Genomic DNA, 23,609 nt, shown 5'->3' with positions numbered 1-23,609 from the left:
GTATCTAAGTATATAACTTTCTCCAGAGTTATGACAGATTCCATATTCCAACAATTTTCATTTAGCCAGCTGATACTAAAAGTAGAGTTAATATCATGCTTGTGTTTAAGCAAAATTTTTTTTTCATTGTTGAAATGTAGTTTTCACACTTGTTAGATCATTTGACTTGATTATTGGGTCAGAGAATTTGGAAACCTTACCATTAGGAGAGAACGTTTCCCCCAGTTGTTGGCTCTACTTTCATGGCATATGCTGGACCACCAAAGGTACTAGGAGAAGACATAGCAGTGTGGGGAGGTAGGTAGTGACCTGAAGAGACTTGATCCAGTATTATGGTTCTATCATACATAGGTTAGCAAAGAATTAGAATGTACCAAAATTATATTGAACAGGAATAGTAGGTAAACTTCTTTTAGTGATTCAGAAAACATCCTTTAGGAATTTTCAAGGCCTAGTTACTTGAACGACAATTTCCATTGCATAAATACATGCAAAGGTGCTTTGGATACCACCACATGCTCGGTGGTATCAAAGCAACTGGTCCTTGGTTTACATCTTTAGAAGAAAGGGACAAGTTTACTTACTGCCCATCTCTTTAAATGTGTTTTCTGTGGAGGTCAACCCTGACTTCCAGATCTATGACCACCCCAGTCATAGGAATCTTTCTGGCCTCTGAATTCCTAGTGCTCTTATTATATAAATCATCCACGAGGCACTTAGGTACTTCAGTGTATTATGTCCTGTATATGCGTGTCTTGTATCCCCTACTAGATTATAAACTTATCTGTGTTTGCTCAGCCCCCTGTGTGCAACACAGATGCTCAGTGAAGAACTACTGATGACTGATTGATACACTGAATATCATTTACTCCTTCCTCAGAATGCTACATATGCTGTTGGAGGCCAACAGTCCTGGGTTCAGAGCCTCATTATGTCACCTGCAAGGTGTGCTGGATAGTTTTCATGCAGGGTATTAGCTCCATCTAGTGGCTTACTGCTGCCTAAGCTTCCTCACAAAACTCTTCCCCTAGTACATTTATTTTATTTATTTATTTATTTATTTTTATTTATGGCTGCTCGCTGGCTTTCTCTAGTTGCGGTGTTGCGGTGCGCGGGCTTCTCATTGCAGTGGCTTCTCTTGTTGCTGAGCACGGGCTCTAGGCACACGGGCTTCAGTAGCTGTGGCTCGTGGGCTCTAGAGCACAGGCTCAGTAGTTGTGGCGCACGGGCTCAGTTGCTCCGCGGCATGTGGGATCTTCCCGGCCCAGGGCTCGAACCCGTGTTCCCTGCATTGGCAGGTGGATTCTTAACCACTGCGCCACCAGGGAAGCCCCCTTCCCCTAGTACATTTGATGGTTGTTTGATTCATTCATGCAACAGCATTTATTGAATGCTTACTGTGTGCCGAGCATTGATTTGTCTGCTAAATCTACAAAACAGTGAACAAGATAGACATGGTCCCTGCCTTAAGGGAGTTCACGGTCAGATGGGAAAGACAGAAATTAAGTAATTTGTCAAGTAAATTTTTGTTTTTACTTTTGTTTTTTAAATTTTTATTATTTTAATTGAAGTATAGTTGATGTACAATATTATATAAGTTATAAGTGTACACTATAGTGATTCATAATTTTTAAAGGTTATACTCCATTTATAGTTATTATAAAATAATGGCTATATTCCCTGTGTTGTGTAATACATCCTTATAGCTTATTTTATACATGACAGTTTGTACCTCTTAATCCCCTCCCTCCTTCCCTCTCCATGCTGGTAACCACTAGTTTGTTCTTAATATCTGTGAGTCTACTTCTTTTTTGTTATATTCACTAGTATGTTGCATTTTTTAGATTCCAAGTAAATTTTGAGTTCAAATTGTGAAAAGCAGTATGAAGTACAGGATCCTGTGAGTTTGTAATAAGGCTTCCCTAGAGAAGTGACACTGAAGAGAAGAAGTTGGCCAAGAAACAACATCAGGCAGGTATCAGACACCCAGCAGCATCCCTCTGGAGACCTCAACTCCCATTTAGGCTCAGCATCCTGCCAGTCCATTGGGAGCTCCAACCTTGAGCTATGGCCTCTTTCATCAGTCATTTAGCATCTATCAGTCCACCCTATGCAAATCAGTTTACATACATCATCACTAATCTTCTCATATTATTCTTTTACAGACAATATTCAGAGAAGCTGTCATTCGCACAAAGATATAAATTGACATGTCAGAGACAGGATTCACATGCTGATCTTTCTGCCTCCAATGTCCATGTCCTTTCTTCTACTCATGCTGTCTTCCTAATGCCAAGCCCAGATCTCTTTATTCTGCTGCTTGCCTTCCACTAAAAGGAAATCATTAGGGGAAGTGTCTCTTAGGAATAATGAAAACACGAAGGGAAAACAAAATAATAGCTTGGTGGGTCATGTGTGAAGGACATCTTACTGAGGGATCTGAATCACTCTTTGTCCCACCTTTTCTGCCTTGGTCTATGACTAAGCCTTTCTTTGGACCTCAGGTTTTGATAACTGCCCCAGCCTGACTTTCATGGGTATAACTTTCATGGCCTAACCTTCAGACCCTTCCAGTCTGACCCATTTCTAAGATGACCAATCAACATGGTTTGCCAAGAAATGTCCCAGTTTTAAAGCTGCAAGTCCTGTGTTATAGGAAACCTCTTAGTCTTGGGCAAACCAGAATGGGTTGGTCACCCTATGCACCAAACAAACCTGCAGCCATTTTCTGATCCACTGAAGTTTAGCTCCTGGTTTTAAATCACAAGAAGGTAAAGAACATTATTGGGGAGACTTTCTTTACCTTTTTTATTTTTAATATTTATTTATTTATTTAGGCTGTGCTAGCTCTTAGTTACAGCATGCAGGCTTCTTAGTTGCGGCATGCATGCAGGATCTAGTTCCCCGACCAGGGATCGAACCCTGGCCCCCTGCACTGGGAGCACAGAGTCTTACCTGCTGGAACACTAGGGAAATCCTGGGAGACTTTCCTTCCTGATGGAGGAGATCTCTCCAGTTTACTTTTCTAAAACACAATGATGGACCATAACTAACCAAGCCAGCAGAGCAGTGCCTGGCCCATAAGAATACATAAACTGTCACCATGGCATTCTCAGGAAGAGGAGCTCACGCGTCACCCTGTACTGATCACTTCTATAGCTCAGTTTGCCCATCTTTGTACAGTGGAAATCAAAAGCCCTGCCAAAACTTTCATAATAAACAGAACAGGCCATGATCAACAAGGAAATGGGTAGTGGTTAGGAATGCGTGCTCTGGAATCAAACCACCTGTGTCACATCCAGCTCTGCCATTTAGATGTTCATTTGTTATTTCACAAACACTTACGGGCCAGGCGAGCACCTTACACATATCAGCTCACTGAATTCTCTTAATTCTCATAGCAGTCTTATCAGGTAGGTACTGTCATTCTTCCCATTTTACAGATGAGACCGAGGTGAGGCACAGAGAGGTTATTTAACTTGCTCAACTCATACAAGGAGCCAGAACCTTGGGCTGGTTTGTTGACATCTCTGTTCCCCTAGTTCCCCCAGAAAAGTGGGGCTAATAAATTATGATACCTACTTCACTGGGTTGTTTTGCAGATTAGGTGAGAAAATCTATGTAAAGCACTTAGCAAAGAGTCTAGAACATAGTAGGCTCGCCATACTTAAACACAAAGTATGTACTACTTAATTGGAGTGACAAAACACATATTATATGCTATAATTGTCAAAAACATAACTGGCAGTTAAAGACAATGCCTAAATGAGTAAAGTAGTAAAAGTCTGGGGTGAGGCAGGATACATAAAATACCCTGAGCTTAGGAAAAGGAGGGCAGGCCTAAAGGTCTTATTTGCATGAGAGACAATTCTCCCATTTCTTTGGGGAGAAATGGCAAAGAGGACTGTAAGGATTGACAATTGGTCCCAAAGCTCCAGGCTTTACTTTCCTGAAAGGGGGACAATAAACAAGTCCTCAGTTCTGGGAAGAAGTTCTTGAAAGCCCCAGGTAGGAGAGCTGAGGTACCTGGAGAAGTCCACACCTGGGCCTGGGCTGGGCTGGCCAGGGAGGCCTGTACACACAGCTTTTTCTGGCCTCTGGCTGTGGAAAGCCTGGGCAGGGGCAGGGCTCCAGCCCACATTCCAGATTTCTACCATGACCTGCTTGCCAGTGTGAAGCCACTGTTGTCTTGGCATTATCTCCCTGGCTTCATCCATTTAGACTCCCGTCTTTGGCTCACAGAACTCAGCCCTCTCCTCTTCACCTGTTCTATTTTTGATTTGCTCCCCTGATTCCAGGGAAGACACATGCCCATCTGCCCCAAGCAGGGGGAACTTGAAGGCAGAGGGGATTTAGCAGGGATGGGTGAGGTAAAAGGAATACCTTTGATAAGAGACGTGGCAGCGTTACTCACAAATAGCTCTAGACTCCTGGCAGAGTCCTAGGAACTCGCCCAAGTTCTTCATCAGAGCGGGCGTTAAACTTCATTTCGGAAACCTAGTAAGAGTTTTAATTAGCAGCACAGAGAGAACAAGAATCCTCCTCTGGGTTGAGTGACCAGGGCAGTAAGCATTGAATGGACATAGCTTGTCCAGTCAACCTGTGGTCCCTTTCTTCTTCTCCTGCCTCTTAAAAAGTGGCTGGAGCTGTGGTCTTGGGCTCAGGGAATTCTTCCTGGCTGCACTGCTTTGCCTACAAATGGATTCTCCATCTCTCCTAAGCCCTTTTGGATAGATGACTGGATTGGATGGGACTGGATTTGCATTTCCATTTCTCCCCTGGATGTTGCCCTCTTCAAATCATTGGCACCCAGAATTGGCAGATTCCATTTCTCCCCCTTGTGTGAGTGCTGCTCCCTGCCCAGAGTCAGTCCCTCAGGACCCCTGGTCTGTGTGGAGGATTTGGACGTTGGCTGCTGCAACCTTGGTGCCTGGCATTTCAACCTTGGTTTCTGCGGTCTTGGATTGTGGGTAGGAAGTTGCAGAGTGGAGCCACCACACGGCAGAGTGGGGCACAGCAATGAGGAGATTCTCCCACAATGATTTTTGTGGGAGGAAAGGAGCACCTGGGAACCCAGGTAGTGGAAGGCAATTGAGTTGTTGCCTACAAATTGATGTTGCCTGGGGAGACAGCTAAAGTTATCATGTGCCTCTAGGGTTCCTCTAGGAAAGCTTCCAAGAAGAGACTGAAATTGAGCTTCAGTTGGGCTTGAAGGGTGGTCCACCCACATTGTGCATTCAGGTCTGCATTTCAGCTCCAAGTGTTGCAGGAAAAAGGAGCGTGAGAGGATGGTCACGGCCCAGGTCTCCGGTGAGTCCCTGGGATGGGCTGCTAAGTGAGGGTCCTTGGCTTTGCGCAGGAAAGACTTCAAGAGTGAGCCATAGTAAAGTGAAAACAGATTTATTCAGGGAGATACACACTCCATAGACAGAGTGTGGACTGTCTCAGAAGGCGGGAAACAGCCCCAGGGCATGAGGTCATCTGGGAAATTGCGAGCAGCCCCGAGATGTGGGGTAGTTAGTTTTTATGGACCGGGTAATTTCATAGGCTAACAGGTGGGAGGAATATTTTAACTATCTTGGAGAAGGGGTGGGGATTTCCAGGAATTGGAGCACTGCCCACTTTTTTGGCCTTTTATGATCGGCCTCAGAACTGTCATGGCGCCTATGGGTATGTCATTTAGCATGTGCTAATGCATTACAATGAGCGTATAATGAGCTTCAAGGTCTACTGGAAATCGAGTCTTCTGCCATCTTGGATCCAATGCGTTCTAATCAGTTTTTGTCCTATCCTCTCAGATTTGAGGTGAACCTGTCTATGAAGTAAGGTGTGGACTTAGTTTAGTTTAGTTTATTGTGATTTTAAAGGGCAAGGAGGAGAAAATGCAGACTGAGGCAAGGAATGGGGAACTAGCATTTATTGAGCCCTTCGAGTGCTTGAGATGGCTGCCTCACACACATTAACTTGTTCTTCCTCACAATGATCTTGGGAGGTGTTATTTATTCCATTTTACAGAGGAGGAAACAGAAGGTACTTTGTAGCACAAAGTACCACAGCTAGTAAACAGAGAAGCCAGTTGCTGATTTGCTCTTTATTTAGTGTAAAACTTAATGAAAATTTTCTGAATAATTCAGTCCTTTGTTAAAAAAAAAAGACTTCATGAAGCATGCCATCCAATGAGCTGTGTGACCTGGGACAAGTCAGTGAACCTCTCTGGGCTATAGTTTGAATTTCTATAAAATCAAGAGGCTATTCTGGAGTGATCTACCATCTAAGAGCTTTTGACCCAGTCTTTAATTACCCTTGTTCTCAAAGAAGGACTTCCTCTTGCCCAGCCCAAATCTCTCAAGACCCTAAATCGTACTAATAGGAAGTAAATGATTAGTACTTATCAGGAGTACATCAGGAATTCACAACCGTTTTGGCTGGACAGCACTTGTACAGCTATGCTGTAACTCTCCTAAATCAGGACCTATGAATAGGCAGGAGGATGAAAAAATATAGTGAGTGCTGAAGGGTTTCTACCTCCCCTGGGTTTCTACCTCACCACTCTCCGACAGCCACTGCAGCTGGTGTGCCTCAACCTTGCCATTATTCCCTGTGCAGCACAGGTGCTCCCCCGCAGCTGGCCACCAGCATCACGGGAAGGGCCAATGCCTACCATGCTTTATCCCTGGGCAGGCCTAGCCAAGACACAGAGGCCGGATTGGCATGACCTCCCCTGCACCCTGGGAGAGCACTGTCCAGGTAGGGGAAATAAGATAATATTTATGAGAAACAATAAAATCTGCAGCAGCATGTGCACCTTGACATTCTAGGAGCCGTGAACTGAAAAGGCACTCCCAGACTCCCCGTGCAATTTGTCCTCACCTGGCCTCGGTGGGGAAGGGATCACATATACACACACACATACGTGCATGCATGGACACACATGTACACATATGTATTTATATGCATGTATGCATACCAGCTCTCTCCTTGGGGTTTGCTAAGCCTCTTACATGAAGCATCAACAGCCCTAGGAAACTGTACTTATGAACTCTAATTCGGCTGGAGCTTGCCAGCATTCCAGGGCCAAGTCAAGGCTTTTAAATAGCTGTGGACTAGATTCTGACCTCAGAGCACAGACTGGACAAAAAAGGGCCTAAAGATGCCAGGGAAGCCAAAGCCCACCTTTCTCACCATCCATGTCCCTCTCTCCTCTCCAGCCTCCCAAACCCACCCCGCAATACATACACCAATTAAATCCCAGAATGGGCAATTGGGTATAAGAGAGACAGACACCAGTTGAAGCTTTGTGAGTGGGTGTAGCTGTGCCCAGTGCTCGATCCAGAGATGACCACCAGAGGCAGTGTTATAATTTAAGTCGTCTTTGGCACCCGCCTGCATCTCACAGTTTAGCCTCTTTGTTCCCATCCCAGCCCTCCTCAGGCACCCCTCCAAGCTGCTCTGTGCAATTCAACTAAATTTATAGGACACTCCTCTGCTCGGCACTGTACTGAGGAATACAAAGTCATTCTGGTAGTAGGTCTGTTGCAAGCTCTGTGACCTTGGGCTTCTCAAGTGACTGTGTTCTTGCTCCGCCTTAGAGAAACCGGCGTGATGCAAGAAAGATGACAAGGAACTTGTACTTAGCGGAAAAGCCTAGGTTTCTCATCAAAAGACTGGCAAATAAACCCCTATCTGTATGTTTTAAGTTAAAGTAAGATGCTTAAGGCTTGTGTGTTTCCTTGTCTTATCTGCTCTAACCAATGTTTTCAAGTAACTGATCAACAGTAGTCCCGTTTGCATTTGATGAGAGGATCTGCAATGATATCTTAATTCCTTTTTTTATTAACATCTACAATTTGTAAGGGACTAAGGACGCACTGTGCTGGAACCAAAGGGAGGAGGTACTGGAGGGGTGGGGCAGGGTGGGGGGGTCTTGAGCCAGGATGATTGACAAGAGAAAGGATCAGGCTGGGGAAGGACACATGGACCCAGGTCTGGATGCAAGGCCAGAGTAGGGGGTCAGGGAGGAGATGGGGCTGGCTGGGGCACAGGAACTTGTAAGAGAGTAAACAGTAGGAAATAGAATTGGATAGGTAGAATAGGGAAGAGGGAAAAAAATTAGTATGCACTAATTAGTTTATCATATGATTTTGCATACTATATATAGTTTCATTTAATCCTAACATCCCTGGGAATAGGTGGACCTGGGGATGGTGGTTCCTCAGCCTCTAACAGGGTTCATCAATGAAACTAACTTACTTGCTTAATCTCAAACAGCTAATTAGTGGTAAAACCTACATTCTAATCCTCCATTTCTGTCTCCAGGTCCAAGGCTATTTCTTTTCATTTTACCTCACCTACCAAGTTACTACCATGTTAACTTTCTAACAATATTATATGAAATGGATTATATGTGCAAATGAATATAAATAATATACAAGTATTGTTTAAGAAAATTAAGTGCTTATGAACCCACCCCTCAACTTAAGTAATAAAATATTACCAATATTATTGAAGTCCCATATGCCCCTCTCTTCCCTTCCCACAATCCTGAAATGTGTGCCAGTGATACCTTTGTGCCTTATAATTTTACCACGTGTATTTGCTGTGTCATTGCCATTTGCCCCTCCAGATCCATTCTTCAATCTTCTCCATCCTTCCTGGTGCCCCCTGAGGCTGCCCTGTATGGACTGTACCAGGAGGCTCCCTTGATCCCTGGCTTTCTGATGGGTTTGGCTAAAGTGAAGTGCTGACAGGAGATCAGAGGATGAGGAGAATGAGGTTGGGATGTTAGCTCCCCTGCCCTTCCCTGCTGGGTCACCCACGATAAGTCAGTTGCATTCCTCTACCAAAGGCAGGCAGCCCTCCATACAGCTCCCTGCCCACCCCTGGCTCCTTCAAGCCTAGGGAGGGTGAAGCTTCCGGACTGTCTTGCCAGCCCCCAGGGCACTACACCATTGTTTGTGGTTACCCAAACCTAGTGTTTCTCAATTTTTTTTTTTTTAATTTTCACACCCGCCCCCAACCACTATGTAGCCTTTTCAGATTTTTTTCCCTAATCTTCTTCCCCACCATGAAATTTTAATACCACAGACATACTATGTATCTATTTATGTACTATACATATCTCTGCTTTATACATGACAAGAATAATACTTTTTTGCCCTCAAGAATCAATTTTTGCCCCCTTGGGGATAATACTGGCCTCATTGAGAATGCATACCCTAACCCAACTCACATTTTTTGTAAAGAGTGCCTTTAAGAAGCTTCATCAGCCACCCAGCTTGTGTGTGCCATCTCTTTCTTGCTAGAACACTGACTAGAACATACCTGTGTCCCTGAACAACATGTTTTTAGTTTTCCTGGGTTTTGATCTTTACATAAATGAAATGACATAGTGTATTTTTCTTGGTCTTGCTTTTCTCACTCAATATAGTTTGGGAGATTCATCCATATTGAGGTGTGTAGCTATCGTTCATTTTCACTGCCGTATAGTATTGCATTGAAAGGAACACATCAACATTTACATGTTCATTTAGTGTTGATGGATATTGGGGTTGGTTATTCTGAACATGTGGCAAAAACATTCTTGTAAGTGTCTCCAGGTTTGGATATGGATATCCATGAATGTGGATGTGGATATAGGTATAGGCATAGATATAAACATAGACAGAGAGTATCTCGGGTACATACCTGGATGTAGAATTGCTCGTGGTAGGGTATGCCTATCTTAACCCTTAGAAGGAAATACCAACTTGTTTTCCTATACCTGTACCAGTGTACACTCACACTAATAAGGAGTTTTGGTTGCTCCACATTTTTTCCAGCATTTGTTTTTGTTAGACTTTAAAATTTTTGCTCATCTGGTGGGTATGAAATGCGTATCTCACTGTAGCATCTTGTCACTTGTTCATTAGCCATTTGTGTTTCCTTTTCTTTGAATGCCTGTTTATGTCTTTTGTCCATTTTTCTACTGGGGTGTTTCTCTTTCTTCTTTATTCATTGGTATCCTTTGTATATTCTGGACACTAATCCTTTGCCAGTTACATATGTTGCAAATATTTTCCCAGACTGACTGTGGCTTGTCTTTTCACTCTCTTTAAGGTGACTTCTGATGAATAGGAGTTTAAAATTGTAAGGTAGAAAAATGTATTAATCATTTCCTTAATGGTTTATGCCTTTCGTGACTTATTTGAGATACTCTTTCCTATCCTGAGTTCCTAAAATTATTCTGTAGTTTTTTAAAGATCTTTTAAATTATGCCTTTTACCTTTAAATTTTTATTCTGTCAGAAATTCGTTTTTGTACATAGTAGGGATCCAGTTTCCTTTTTTTCCTTATGTTAATAGAAACTAATTTTCCAGTCTCACTTACTGAATAGACTCTCATCTCCCTTGCCTACCTTTAGTACCTTCTCAGTCATATATTTATACATGTGTGGCTCTGTTTCTGGATTCTTTATTCTATTCTATTAGTCTATTAATATATCCCTGAACCAATAACACAGTTCTAATTTCTATAAGCTTAATAATAAGTCTTGATATCTGGTAGAGTAAGTCTCTTCTCTTCTTATCTATTCTTTGCTCTTGGCTCATCCCTGTAAAAATTTTTAAATGGTTTGTCAGCTTCTTAAAGGGACTTGTCGTGGGTAAAAGCAGGAGCAGGGAGCAGCATCTACATGCAGAGCAATGAGGACCACTTGGGGCAGAGTAGGTGATGAAAGGTGGTGCCAGTGACCAGGTCATATTTGAAATCCAGTAGCCAAGGCCTCTGGGAGCCAGAACAAGATCACCCAGTATGGGGAAGCTCAGCCAATGTCAAAAAGTGATACGAGGCTGTCTCTACTTATTTTTATTAACCCGGTGGCCCAGGGACATCATAAAGGTACTAAACCTCTGCCTTTGGGGAGGTTTATTAATGAACTGGAATTATTTATTCTGAAAAAAGAGAAAAACTAGGAGTGACTTAATTGTTGAATACTATTCTAGGCCAAGGAGATAAGTGAAAATGGGAAAAGAGGCCAGAGTTGGGGATTCAGACTCATAGGGCTCAACTAATATCACAAGGAGACAAACCTAGCTGAACCCATAACACCCGCCTGTTTTCTTCCAAAAAGAATAGATGGTTCTGGTACAAATCTATGTCCATTTACTGGTATTTTTGTTTGTTTGATTGTTTGTTTAGACAGCACTGAGCATTTGCTATGGGCCTGCCTCTCTTCCAGGAACTTACCATGTAGTAATTTATTTAAATCCTGCCTACCCCAACCCAAATCAACTCAGAGTGTGTATCCAACTGATGATTTTCCTGTCGGTGTGCTCCCATGAGGAACAGACCACTGAGGAAAGCTGAAGAATTCTGTGTATAGACCTTCCAGAGCCACTCCTCAAGCCAGGCTTTTAAACATTTCCTAGTGATATTGTTTTGTGTGTGTGTGTGTGTGTGTGTGTGTGTGTTTTTGCAGTACGTGGGCCTCTCACTGTTGTGGCCTCTCCCGTTGCGGAGCACAGGCTCCGGACGCGCAGGCTCAGCGGCCATGGCTCACGGGCCCAGCCGCTCCGCGGCATGTGGGACCTTCCCGGACCGGGGCACGAACCCGTGTCCCCTGCATCGGCAGGCGGACTCTCAACCACTGCGCCACCAGGGAAGCCCTAGTGATATTGTTTATTTGACTAAAGCCAGGTGTCAAGTTATGCAGTTTAAAAACAAAAAGAAACAGGATTGTGGTGACATTTTCTCTGTGGAAGCAGGCAGAAGGAAGGGGATGAGCAGGAAGACGGGTATTCTAGAACAGGCTGCCTGGAGCAGCCATCATACACTCCACAGAGACTGTATGAATAAGACCTGGCCCTCTGCTACAGGCCAGAAAGCCCACGGTATCAGATTCCAGGTATTGGTAACAAGCGTTTTCCAAGAAGAAGGCAGCACCTCAAATCCTTTGTGGAGCAAGACAGGTTATAAATAGACCTATAAATTTTTTTAACTAGAAGGCAACAGGCTTAGCACAGCTATTCTTCCTTGCTGGTCCTCCTCCCTGCGCTGCTTTGCCTATTAAATCCCTGCTACCAGGCAGATCCACCTGCCTCTTAGCCAATCTGCTGCAGCAGCCTCAGGAGTGCTAGGCTGGAAACTGGCTTCTATTGACTCCAGGTTGTGACCTTGCTTGTGGAAAAGAGTAAATCTTCCTATCTTCTCTCTGGCTAATTGGGCAGGAGGTAGAGGAGACAAGAATTTATGCTACAATTTGCCACCTGCTGACTAGAACACTAATGTATCCATTTCAGAGGCAGGCTCTGATTTTAGTGACAGGCTGAAGAGAAAAAGGATGTAGGCTGGGTTTCTGGAACATGTAGTGAAGACCTGCTCATAAAGCTTTTAACTACAAGATCCGAAGACTGGTATTTTACTGGTCAAGTTATATGTGGCTTGTGTTTTCTGTGTGTGTGTGTGAGAGAGAGAGAGAAACAGAGAGACTGATCTCATCTCTCCTAACAGATCCAAAGGCATCTGAGCATTCAGAGACTTAGAAATTATTTAGCGCAGGGCGTCTCAAACTTTGTTGTACATCAGAATCACCTAGGGCTTGTTAAACACTGATTGCTAGGTGCCGCCCTCAGCGTTTCTTTTTTTAAAAAATAAATTTATTTATTTGTTTATTTCTTTTATTTATTTGGCTGTGTTGGGTCTTGATTGCCGCACTCAGGCATTTTCTAGTTGTGGCGAGCAGGGGCTACTCTTCATTGCAGTGCATGGGCTTCCATTGCAGTGGCTTCTCTTGTTGCAGAGCACAGGTTCTAGGTGTGTGGGCTTCAGTTGTTGTGGCACGTGGGCTCAGTAGTTGTGACTCGCGGACTCTAAAGCGCAGGCTCAGTAGGTGTGGCACACGGGCTTAGTTGCTCTGCGGCATGTGGGATCTTCCCTGACCAGGACTTGAACCTGTGTCCCCTGCATTGGCAGGTGGATCCTTAACCATTGCACCACCAGGGAAGTCTCCCACCTCCAGTGTTTCTGACTCAGTAGTTCTGGGTGGGGCCTGAGAATTTGCATTTCTCATAAGCTTCTGGGTGACACTGATGCTGCCAGTCTGAGGACCACACTTTGAAAACCACTGATTTAGCCCAATGTCCAGATCACAGATGAGGAAACCAAAGCCCAACAATTAATAAACGTATGTGTTTAAGGGCCCACAACTGATTATTAGCTAAAGTCGGACTAGAATAGAGACTCCTGACTCCTAATCTGGTGCTTTCCCCACGACTTCAGGCTGGTGCATGGTCAGAGTGCCATTCTAACAATAACCATGTTTTCCTTTATGGCTGAAGCCAGTCTCCACGTTGTTTCCTCTTCTGCTGCCCTCCCCAGCCCAACGTCACTGGTCCTGCTGGCTCAGTACATAAATAGCCCAGCCCAGCCCACTCACTCCACCATCCAGGGGGACTAAGAATCAGGTCCTGTTCCCAAAGCCTGGTGCCTACTCCTAAAGGCTGGTGCCTACTCACTCCCATAATAGCCTCACGGGTAAATGAGTGGAGATCTGAGGCCTCTGCAGTGACCATTGGTCATACCTATTGGCCCCGAGTTACAGCTCTTCCTACATCCTCCATGTTCACCAGAGCTTTGACCTTGGTGTCTGACATTTAAGTCTTTTATCCTGCTTAGTAACTAAGTCCCCTTCTGAGGCTGGAGCTCCACTCTGAATGACCATCCAGCATTGGGGGACTATGCTTCTGTTGGTCTTCTTCCTGGGCTGGACTGTTGGCCTATTCCCAAACCTGGTGACTGGGTCCTACAGCCCGTGGGCAAACCTCCTACATGGTGTTTGCCCACCCAGAGGTCTTCTGGGCACTAATTGTCTCTTGAATTCCCCAGGGCTGCGCTCTGCCTGCCAGATTGGAAATCCCAGGCTTGACCTGGTATAAATCATTGCTGAGATTTTCATCAAGCTTGGGATGCTTGTCTACCTATCATGGGCCAGCTTCTCCATTGGATCAGTTCCCCAACCCCATCTCACCCTAGCCACATTCCTTGGTTTGCCCAGTGAGATCCAGCACAAAGATGTCCCAAAGAGGGCAGGTGCTTCGAGTGGGTTTTCCCCAGCGTGGGGAAGGGATACACTGACCCATCCACGATGGTACCTTAGAGGCCTCTTTTCATTTGGAAGTGATGCTCCAGAGGCACGGTCTGAAAGCAGACAAAGAGTTGGCTAAATTATTCTGCATAAGGAATTGGTGGATACTGGAGGTGGTGGAGAGAATACAAAAGAGAGGACCCTGGAGAAGGTTGGAGTAGTTTGAGTGACACAGTAGGATGCTGTAACCTAGGGGGAAAGGAGACAATAAGAGATTCCCTGTGTGGCATGACCAGAGGACTTATGCTGTTCAATTTTAATTTGTCTGCTGTGGGACAATATGAACTCTTCCCTGCTAAAAATCTGGATACACCTGTACAACTTTTGTGGTGGAGACGTGAAGAGTGAGAGAGCAAGACAGTGTAGAGAAACGTGCTCTGCTCCACTCGCCTCTGCTGAGACTCACGTGTAGCTAGCAGCACTGGATCTCGATTCTAGGCTGGAATCTGCTAGTTCCAGGTGGTCAACACTAGAGGGGTGAGCAGAAGCTAAAATTGGGTCTGGGAGAAGCAGGGAGGAGTCCTTGACACAGAAACAACCGCGGGTAGACTTAGGCAGGGACATGAAACATACCCCCTGTTTGCCAAACATACTGGAGGCTTTGAAGGCAACTTAGATGACTGTGCCGGGTTTTTCTGGGATTCATTGTCATTACACACTCACCATTTGAGAGAGCTGGCCTGATATGAGACACTCTAGAGTCCCTTAAATTTGGATCCAATTAACTTGGAATTTGTGTTCCCAGGGTCAGGGGTTTGGGTGAAATTATCTTTTTCTTGTCTGTGAAGAAACAAATCAGAAGTAGAGACAAGATGGTAGGAAACATGTTTAGCCTTTGTAAATTTAGTAATTCTTGGTTTATCGCCCTAGGGAAAAAATTACAATAAATACATTGATAGTTAATGGGGGTTTACAGTTCTGGGGAAAATTGTTTTTAAAACCCTTGATCCTTTTTATACAATTTGATTTGAGGATAGTTCCAAACCTCTTCCTAGCCACTCCCTCTCCTGTAGAGAGTTGATTCCTTTGTTTCTCCCAAGCATACCTGGCATGGTGAGAAGACGCTATGGAAAGCCAGGTTGCCATTTTAAAGGCTCCCCCAAGCATCCTGGAATGGGACAAATTTTCTTTCTCGCGTCCAGGTAAGTGTCAATCATCAGGGCTGGAGTAGATTGTCAGGATGTGGCAGTGGGGATGAAAAGGGAGGCGAGGAAAAGGTTCTTGCTGAAACCATTCCCTTTCCTTCATTTGTTCCTAATCCAAGAGCTGCTGGAAAGTATCTCTCAGAGCACACCTTGGTTCTTTTCCTGAGAAATCCAAACTTGGAAGTGACTAGCAGGTCTAACTGTGCCTCTGTGGAATCTAAATTCTGGAAGGAGACAAAGAGAGTTCTGGAGGCCTCTGACTGAAGAGCCTAAAGGATTAAATCCAAGTCTCTTAACAGTCCCAAAAAGCTGTCAGGGTGCCTGGGCAGTGTGGAGCCAATCTGGACGATGCATTCCAGATGGTTTGCCTTCCTTCCTTGGGTTTGGGGCCAGTTGGAGCTCCCGGGCGGTCTCCCAAGGTAGACCCCCAGAGAGCACAGGGCAGCTGTCCAGATGGGAGGGACCAGGCTGAGGATCACTGTGGCAGGCTTGAAATTAGAGGGAAGGGCCCCCTCCTTTGTGCTGAGCATCTGGATATCATTTTTCAGGCTATTAAATAAACTAACTCTACTCTGCTAAATGCAGCCAATTCATTTTTTTCAAAAAGCACTTGGGGGCCAAGCAGTTGCCCGAGAAGGGATCCAAATAATTTGGGGCTATATGATATGGTGAAGCTCAGAGAAGGGGCTCCAAAACTCTCTAACAGGCATCCAGCCACCACCCCCACTCCAACCTCCCAACTTCACCAGTTCACGGGCAATGACGCCACCAACTGCAAAGACTCAGGACCATGCCAGGTCTTTGCAGTATATTTTACTTTTTGTTTTTGTGCAAAATGTATGAGGCAGATATAGAAGATTTTCTTCCATGTTGAAGGCTTTCTGATTAGGTTAATGAAAATAAGCAGGAGACAGATAGAAGGGTGGGGGCAGGGAGAGCATGTGAGAGAACAGAGAGAAGGAGCAGACTAGGTGAGCCACCACAAATTCTCGGTGGACTCCAAGGTCTGTGAATCGGCTCTAGCCATGACTGAATTTTCTACTGCAGAAAGAAGGCCTATTTGCCTATGGTCCTGTTGCAACCGTGTGCTTTGGCCGGCAACCTAAGGGCAGGCAGCTAAGAGCAACCCCCTCCCCAAGGGGCCTGGGGAGGGGACAGGAGGTGAAGAGTGAGCTTCTACCTATGAGTGTCCCAGGCTGGTTGGAAGAGAAGCGGTCCCTGCTCTGGGGAAATCCAGGCTAACGAGGCAGCAGGTCCCAACGCTGGGGAGCTTCTGGCTTACTAGAAAAGAGTAATCACAGAGCAGCATGCGATAAACAATTGCAAGGGAAGGGAATCCATAAATATTGAGGGGATACAGGGAAGGGGTGAGCAGAACAGTTTGCGATTATTTGGAAGGAGAAGTGTTGCTAACAGAGAAAAACCTTTCCAATCCAATAATAACCTTACACAGAGGAAGCAGAGGAAGCCCAGGCACAAATCCTGCCCAACCATCCCAATGTCTAGTCTGTTGCTTTTGGAACTGTGCTTTAGTCAAGCTATTCTGGATACATTTCCAGAGGGTAAGTATTAGAGAATTAAAATCTTACACACCCAATTAATCCCCGAAAGTCACCCTATTTGAGGAGTGGAAATGTCTTCTATATATATCTCCCAACTCTATGAACTACCTATGATGGCAGAAGCAGGTTTCCTAAAATTTTCAGCCTAGTCCATGTCGGAAGAGAGTGATGACATTCAGGACATAAATGTCTAAATATACATCATTATACATGAACAAGCCATGAGTAATCAAATACACAAATCTGTATACTCCAAACTTGTGGTGGCATACCACGATGTGATGTATCCACACACCCCTAACTCTTACACTTTGTCCTTAGGAATCAGTCAAGAGTATTGTTATCGCCATTATTTAGAGACCTCACTTGACCCTGGTCCTCCTGGATGCCTGCAAATCTCCAGCCCCGAGCCTCAGACCCTTGCCTCTCTTGACAGGGCTTTTCTAGGCTGCCAGACAGCTCCCTGTTGTATGTATAAGTTAATTTTGATCTCGTTCATGGCAGCTCTGCTGTGAAATGTCAGTCCTGTTAATAGCTCACCATCAGGCTCTGTGCTTATCTTCTCAGAGTCGTACCTCAGGACTAACCTTTACCTTCTTTTATGATACCAGAACATTGACAGACTCTCAAATGCCATAAATAATAATTTTCTGAAACTCATCCACCTTGTAACTGAAACACATCATGAGCACCAGCCAATCCTTCTGAAACAATATTGATGTAAGTGACAGGCACACAAGGAAATTATAGGTATTTTTGCCTCCAGATTCAAATGGAGTGTTTCGATATTGTTTCTCAGACCAGAAGACTTACATGGTGGAGAACTTTCCTGGACTGAATCTTTCTTGCTCACTTGAATATTAAGAGAAACTTTCTCAAGGGGTCCAGACAGTGTTGCTAATTATTTAAATGGAGCAACATTAGTTCTTGTCTTGTTCATACTTGGTAACCAGCGTTGCTCTTCTGCATGATGTTAATGTACTTTCCCACTATGGTTGGACCTCTGCCCTTGTGACTCCTGCTTCTCCACAATAGGTTGATGAGGGAGCCCGGGATTCCCCCAATCAGAGAAACCTGAGACGGCCCCCAAATCAGTTAGCCTAGGGAACAGAAGCAACGGGGGCAGGGCATTGCTACCCAGCCCCAATTCCATGGCCATCCCATCCTCATTTCTTTTCCTGGAGTTGCCATGAGCTCCACTTGAGGTAGAAGCTCTGGTGCTTGCTCAGGAAGGAGATGCCTGGGGAACAATTCCATGATGAAAACTGGACTCCTTAAGGCTCTGCTCCATAGAGGTTTGGTCTAGCTTTCCTAGGATAACTCATCCCACCAGAGGAAATGAGCTCATCTGGTCACTGACCTGACAGATGGCAATGATTTGGGTCCAGAGTGCCAAGGAAAACTCCCCAGAAGATTGCTGCTCCTCCCTGCAGCTTTAGTGGCAGTGCCACATGGATGGGTCTGTCTGCCTGGTAGCCTTCTCACACCCACAGAGTGTAAATACCAAGAGCAGCCACGTTCCTTGGGATCTGCATAGGGGATGCCTCTGAGGGCATCTGACCTGATTTGAGTCAGCAGAGGAGAATCTGTCAAGCCAGATCTCATTCGGGAAATGTGGAGCTGTTTTTAGACTCTGACCTGGTAGAGTCCATCCTGGAACCATGAGCTGAGGAAAATTGGCTGAAAGGAGTAAGACTCATTTAAGAAGCTGCGATGGAGGAACACCCATCCTGCCCTGGTGGCTGGCTGCCAAAGTAGATTGGCTCCAGGTAAGTCACTGGCAAAGAAAAGAATACTTCTTCCTGCTCTGCCTCAGTAAACTGTGCATGGATCATGAGCTGCTGGAGCAAGGGCACGCCATGGAATTGGAAGGGCACCAGGAGGGTTTTGCAGCCTGTACTCCTGGGGCTCAATGAATTCTTCCATCTGATCTCCTACTTCCAGGAGGCTTCCTCTCCCCGCTTCTCTCCAGGTACCGTGATAGGCCTTTCATTTGATATTGAACTGCTATTTCCATACCATCTCTGTCCATGCCTTCATCTAAGAGAATTTGTTGTGTTCTTGGCTGACCGGGGTGAATACAATCTGGGCTTTTTTTCCCCCAGTTTCTTTCACTTGTAACTGAGAAATGAGATTACCATGCAGTAAGTACTCTAGGAAGAAGGTACACATATTTGCTGTTACCAAGAGTATCTAAATCCATAGCAATTCGTGTTAGAGGGAAAGGCACAGCAGTTTTCCTTTTTCAAGAGTTTTCCCTCTGATTGTTCATTTTGTCCTTGTTACTCTTAGGACCTTGTAGGAACGAGTCAAATTACCTCCATTTGACAGCTGAGGACAATGCAGCTCCACAGTGACTTGTTTGAGGGAGTCCAGAGAATTGGTGACAAAACTGATGTCTGGTCCTGATTTCCATTCCAGGGTTCTTTTTACCAATCTTCCTTATTTCATTCATTCAGTGTAGCAACTGAAGTGAAAAATTGCCTACTACTTGACATGGTAGAAACAGGTTTGTAGTCTCATCTCCCACAGCCTGCCCACATAAACCATCTGTCCAGCCGCACCAAAATAGCATCGTGTTTCAGGCTCTGCACCTTTGCTCCTGCATGTCACTTGCTTGAACTGCCCTCCCCCAATTCTCTGCTTAATGAAACTTAACCATCCCTCAAGCCCAAGCTCAACTGCCCTCCCTTCTATATTGCTCTCCTGATTATAGCAGCAAGAAGTGGTTTTTCTTGCTTGGGATGGAGTTAATAAAAAAGGGGCAACTTTGATGCCATCATATACTGCCTTGGATTATAGCTTTTTGCAGGTGAATTTTATCTCCCCAAATAAACTGTGAGTCAAAAGGAGACAGAAATTTGTTTCACAGATCTTGTGTTCCCTAGAGAGTCTTGCATAGACTCTAAGCTCAGTATTTACTGAATGAGCAAATGCGACATGGAGGAGGTTAAGTGGCTCCTCTACAGTTTCACAGTACAGAGACTTGAATTCAGAATTCCAGAAGCTGATCTCCATGTTCTTTCCACCAAGTCGTGCTGAAAACAATGCAGTTTTCACTATGATTAGCCTCTTTGCAGGTCAAAAATGGTTGAAAGTAGGCTATTTCATATTGGCTCAATCTAATACAATGCATATTGGGTTATTTCGAAAGAGCAGAATAGTTTAAATGATTGGGCTCAAAAGCTGAACTTCCTGGGCTGTTGGCTTGCATGAAATGAGCAGCCCTTTCCCAGGGATGCCACTTCCTTTCGTAAGTTTGAATTGATTCTCACCATGAATCAATGTGGGAATAAAATATGGTGGTCATTAAGGTGCCTTCATGGGCCAAACAAAGAGGAGGATGAGAGAGTGACCCAGTGTTACCTTCTTTTGATCATCCATGCACTGTTTACAACTGAGCTGACTAAGCATGCTCTGCCCACAGTGGACCAGTTAATGTAGATACAGAAGTAACACAAAAATCCCTAATGGAATGCCAATCTAGTGACCATCTACGGCTACTGCAAATCATTTAAGTAAGAATCTTAAATTCAGCGGAATTTTTTGTCTCTCTTCTTTTTGTTTCATCTGAAGAGTTGAATTAAGGTTGGAACTCCAGGTATCATTCTGTAAATGAAATGTATACTCAGTCTGTATACTGAATCAATCTATATACTGAAATGGAATAAAATAGAGATAATTATGCTTACTTGGAACCTCTCAGGAAGCTGCTTGGGGAGGGAGACTCCCAAGGGAGTTACTCAAGTGACAGCAGAAGTGTGCTAACCTGCCTTCAGAGAGGGGTGGGGTGTGGTCAATGTAGAGCTCTTCTGCTGAGCAGAGGGTACAAGTTTGGGTCAGAACTAAATTTCTCAAGGCAGTAGAGAAGAGACAGATTCTATCCTCTTTCTCTTGTGGTTGTCAGGCTGTCTTTAAATAAATATTAAGCCCATATTTAAGATTATGTGTTTGAAGCAATACCAAATTGGCCCATTAAGGCAGCTGTCTGTCTTGGTCTAGGCTTGTTTATCGGCATCATTTTACTTATCAAAGGAAATAGACCACTCCTTGAGCAGTCACAGAAACCACAATGGAACGCAGGTATCTTAACCCAGTCTTGCATCCTCTGCATTAACATCCCATTGCTAATACCAATTCATTCCATTTGTTTATTTATTGATGACAATTATCTGCATTGCTCAAATGACTTCCTCATCCAAATTAAATATTAGGATATTAGGTCAACAACATCAGTTTTCTGAAGGCCATTCCTCTCTGAAGTACAAAAGAGAGTTAACAAATCAAGCAAAGACCAACAGCCTACTTCCTACCAGGCGCTGTGCTGGGCACTGGATGTCACAGTAGGTTAGATCTAGTTTGGTTTATTCAGAAGACAACTCTGGTAGACAAACCAAGGAATGTTTTTGTAGAAGGATAAAAATAGTCTTTAGTACATAATCTTTACAAAATTATAGACACACCCTAAGCAGCTCTTGCTTCCTTTAACAACTCATTGTGAATTCTTTATCCACGCAGTTACCTACGTTCCTATAGCATTTATTTTGCTCATGTCTCCAGTGCTTCTTGGTATGATGAATTTATAACTCAAAGACTAAAAGTAGAATTTCCTCTTACATGTTCTAAAATTACTCCCTTCAAAGTTCAATGGCTCCTTCTTCCCTTTAGTTTTAGTGATGGAAAATCTGGTGAATCATTCCTGATTACACAGTGTATAAACTTCATATTTTCATAAAATCTAATCATGTTTCTGTTCAGTTTTCTTTCCAAAGTGCTTCACCCCATTCAGTAAGTCAACAGTCCTCAAGTCATTTCTGAGACCTTTCTGGAACTTTTCTAGATCTTCATGTTTATATTGATGTGTATTGTTTCCAGGAGAGAAGGCAATAAGTACTCGAGGTATAGACTACCACAGTTCTATACATATCCAGGTTGCTGTCTACATAGTTCTTTAGTAATAAACAGGTCAGTATTTCACACCACAGTTTGTCATTAATCCATGCTTCTTACCCAGATATTTCATTGCTATATAAATTTCCTTACTGCAAAAACAAACAAAACACCTCTACTGAAGCAAACACCTGTCTAGAACATTCCTTCAAAACTCCTTGTCTACTGCTACATTCTATTCCCTGATTTTGGTTTGCTGTGTACACTTAAGCACTCATCTATGTGCTCAAAATAAACAAACATGCAAAACAAAAGAAAACCAACATATCCTTCCTTTTCTCCTGCAAAATACAAATCAACAAACCCTCTCCTTATTCCCTACACATCCAAATTTTTCTCTTGACCATACTTCTACTCCCTCACTAAACTCCATTTTCTCTTCTGGCCCATAGGGGTTCTTTGTCATCTTTTTTTTTTTTTTTCCCACTGGGTATATGTTGAAAACACAACAAAAAGAAAAGACTTCCCACTCTCCAACAAATGTGTAGCCAATGCAGCAAGGGGAAAGTAGGTCTCTTAGGCCAGATAAATTTTAGCGGTTAACAGTATCTTCTGTGCCTCGTACTTAAAAATACAGCTTTTGACATTTCATACTTCACAAACGTCAGTTGTGAAACTTACATTTAGGTAATAATTAAATACTTTAAAAATAGACTCCACAACATTGCCTATGATTTAGCATGGCGCCCTGTGTATAGGAAATGTATAGTAAATAATTGATGAGGGTTTACTCTGATAAATACATGAGAAATACCTCACTATCCTATAGGTTATACTTCTTACTGCAGATGTCTGGTGGTAGTTTAGTCAGCTCTATGAATGTTTTTGTTGGATGGATAGAAATCATGTGGTGAATTGATGAGGAATGGATGGAGTGTATGGGTTTTAAGTTTTTAGGAGGTAATATACCCTTTGGGACATTCTAGATAGTTTGAGGGCTAGTACTCTGCAGAATTAACACAAATATGACAGCAATATATATTTAAGTAAATTAATTAGTTCTAGAAAATTATGCGTTTTAATGTTTCATTGGTGTATCTTCAAAAAAGGCAGCATTGTATCCATTCACTCAGGAAAAGCTTTTTTTAAAAAAGCTTATTAAAATTGGAAAATTGTCCAGGGTGTCTTTAATCTTTCACTGAACTGTCCACTCTAAGTACTTTTAGTCTAGGGAATCATCATTGCCCTCAAAACTTCCCAAAGAAAGCCTCTACTGAGTTTTTATCCTGAGTTTTCTAGTGACAGGTTCAATGCCAGTAGGGCTGCATGGACATGTAAGTGGGATCTTCACCTTTACATACTCAGGCCGCTGAGCAGGTGGCATCATATTTCACTATTGGGAGTGAACACAAAATTCACAGGGACAAATGTTGACCCAAGCATAAGAAGATTGTTGAGTCTAATATTCTAAAATATATAATTAGTCAATGACTAGGAACCCTTCCACACATCAGTCTGGAAAGATAGTCAAATACAGAATGTTTTCTTTTTCTTAAATGTCTGCACTAGTTAAGTAGACAATACTATGTCCGTTGCTAATTTTTGAGGCCTTGGACTCAATTTTACAGTATAGACATAAACAAAATATGAGGACAAAAGAAGCAATTTTTTTGAGAACATAATGAAAGCCCCTGTCAGAAGCTACATGTTGTTCATGAGAATCCTGTTGAAATAGAAGAATATAATAAAAACCAACTGTCCGTTCCTGCTGACTTACTTTTTGAAGAAAGCTGAAAAAACACAGACATATGACTTGTGATTTGAGAGATGCCCAAATAAACTCCTTCAACATATTTATATACAAATGACCCCACAGAGATCTTCAGTTTCTGC

This window comes from Orcinus orca, chromosome 13 (genome assembly GCF_937001465.1).
Source record: "Orcinus orca chromosome 13, mOrcOrc1.1, whole genome shotgun sequence".
Classification (NCBI taxonomy): Eukaryota; Metazoa; Chordata; class Mammalia; order Artiodactyla; family Delphinidae; genus Orcinus; species Orcinus orca.
The sequence above is the reverse complement of the archived record's forward strand: the minus strand, read 5'-3'. Positions refer to the sequence as shown.